This window comes from Lissotriton helveticus, chromosome 10 (genome assembly GCF_964261635.1).
Source record: "Lissotriton helveticus chromosome 10, aLisHel1.1, whole genome shotgun sequence".
NCBI lineage: Eukaryota > Metazoa > Chordata > Amphibia > Caudata > Salamandridae > Lissotriton > Lissotriton helveticus.
In genome coordinates, this window is record NC_136071.1 from 278,082,281 (window position 1) to 278,084,849 (window position 2,569).

Here is a 2,569-nt window from a genome sequence, read left to right on the forward strand (position 1 = left end):
ACCGAATCAGAATTTACTGATTCGGAATTTACCGATTCGGTAAATACCGAATCGGAAACTTTAAAAAACGACATGTGAGCCTGCCAACCAATCAGGGACACCCTACACCCCCCACAACCAAGGCCCAGAGAATCCAACCAATCAGAATGAAGCATCCCCCTCCCCAGTACCTGTGAGTGGCCACACCATGCAGGTGCACACCAACTGAACAAACAATTGAGCTGAGGTGAGAGGAGCTGAGCATCCACAGCCAAGCAGTGCTACAGAATGGAGTCTCATGAAGGGCAAAAGGATGGTGGGGAGCGCAAAAGAAAGATAAATTTCAGCCAAGAAGAACTTCAGGTGGCAGCAGAAGAAATAGTAAGTCACTAAAACCAAATATTCGGGAGACAGTCTCTGCATGTTGCAGAGACTGTGAAGAGGAACATATGGCTTGGCATACAGGGCAAAGTGAATGCCATTGGTGTGACCCACCGGGACATCGAGGACATCAAAAAGCGATGGTATGACCTGCGCATCATAACCAAGAGGAAGATTGCTGCGCAAAAAAAGGATGCTGGACTGACAGGAGGTGGCAGGGGCAAAGCACCAAAGCTGACTGAGATGGAGGAGCTTGTTGAAACCACCATAGAGCCAGAATGCATCCATGGGATTGGAGACCTGGACAGTACAGCAAAAGCAACAAATAAACAAGGTAAGAGGCATGTACCCTAATCCACAACCATTAACCTGAACCCGTACCCCACTGTGTAGAGTGATTACACTGCAGAACAGCTCATACTTGGTGCCAGCAATGCATCATGGTACACGTAGTCATGAGTACATAGATGCAATGCATACACCACAAGACTCTGCAAGGCATGCCGCACACATCACCAAACACACAATGTACACTGTGCAAAGGTGTGTAAACGATTTAATCAAGAAATACACACAGGTGAACAACAACATTGACCCTATGTCAATTTGATTCCACAGGAGAGTCCTCACGCACTCCAGCACCAGCAAGGGAGGAGAGGGCACCAGCAACTAAGAGAAGGGAAAAAGAGAAGAAAAAAACAGGTCACAGGGCTGTAGAAGGAGGCAACAACACCACCCAGGAAGCCTCATCACCAGAGCGAGCGACAACACCTGTCCCGCTATCACCGTTGTTGTTTGGATCTCCTGAATTGTTAAGCACACCGCCTACAACCATAGCAACGTCCAGGTTGGCCATGCAGGGAAGGGCAAGTAGGCCTGATTTGCCCCCTCAGAGGATCCTGCAAACCTCTGATTTGGAGGATGAGGATATTGTACCTCAAACAATTACACCTGTGGCTGACAAGGCTAGACCACAGATTACAGCAGACGCTGCGTGCACCAGTGTCCTTGGCAGGAGGGCACGTGAGGGTGGCGAGGGGCAGGAAGGAGAGAGCGTCTTCTGTGGCCTGGAGGCCACAATGGTCAAAGTACAGCGCGTGCAGGCCAAAGCACTGTTAGCCGTGCATAGGCAGGTTTGCTGCATGAACAATAAAATGACCAACATGGACAAGGGAATAGGCCACATAGCATGTAGTTTGGAGGCAATATCAAAGGGGATAACAGACATCTCCACATACATGGGTGTACTGTCGGATAAGTTGGACAGGGATCAACTACAGCGTGGCAGGGAGCGGCAGTATATCTGGCAGCAGACAAAGGCAATTAACAGATTTGCGTCAGCTACGTCACTACTGTGCCGACGCTCTATATCCATGCAGGATGCAATTGTGCACTGCTGCACAGACTTGACACGGGGCATGGGAAGAGTGACCTCTGCGATGGAGCAGATGCTAACCACTAACACAGGCAATGCTGGTGACACGGGTGTGGAGGAGACAGAGGGGTCAACCAGCAGGAGTGGCTCCAGCACACCTGTACCAGAAGTGCGCAGGAGCGGCAGGCGCAGCCATGCTGAGTCAAGCCCCAGCCGAGATATTGATACCCAGCCACATCAATCGCGCAATGTAGTGCGTGGACGTAAACACTGACCAATGCCGCAGATCCACACGACTGCACACAGTGACGGCAACTGAGCACAAGCCGTCATGGACATAGGCTTTGATGGACAATGGCTTTTCCTATGTGATGATGATGTAGTGACTATTAAACTACACTTGTCAAACACTATACCTGTCTATGTGTCATACATTACCTAGAAATATCGACGTGTAATTTCTGTCCGTCTCAATCTTCCATCTGTTGCTGCTGGTCCTGTTGCTTGGGGGTCTGCATGTTCTTGTTCATCATCAATGTCTTCGTGATGTGTCACCTCCACCTCTGTGCCTTCTTTGGTGGCAAGATTGTGCAAAATGGCACAGGTCACTATTATCTTGCAACACAGGATGGGGGTGTACTTTCGAGCACCTCCACTCTTGTGGAGGCAGCGAAACCTGGTCTTGAGGTGTCCAAATGTTCGCTCCACTACGTTGCGAGTTGACCTGTGTGCCACAGTGTATCGCCTTTCGCCTCTGTTAGTTGGGTTGAGGTACGGTGTGAGCACAAAGGAACGCATGGCATATGCACTATCGCCTAGGAGGGAATGAGAGGT

At 50.0% G+C, this 2,569-nt stretch overlaps 1 long non-coding RNA gene across 1 annotated transcript; it reads right to left on the reverse strand.

Annotated features, from left to right (window-relative positions):
• Positions 1-899: 899 nt before the first annotated feature.
• On the reverse strand, positions 900-2,307 carry LOC144785155 (uncharacterized). Its single transcript, XR_013601787.1, has 2 exons — positions 2,174-2,307; positions 900-1,029 (listed from the first exon to the last, which is right to left on the reverse strand). It is a non-coding gene; the product is annotated as an uncharacterized LOC144785155 (long non-coding RNA).
• Between the last annotated feature and the right edge of the window lie 262 nt (positions 2,308-2,569).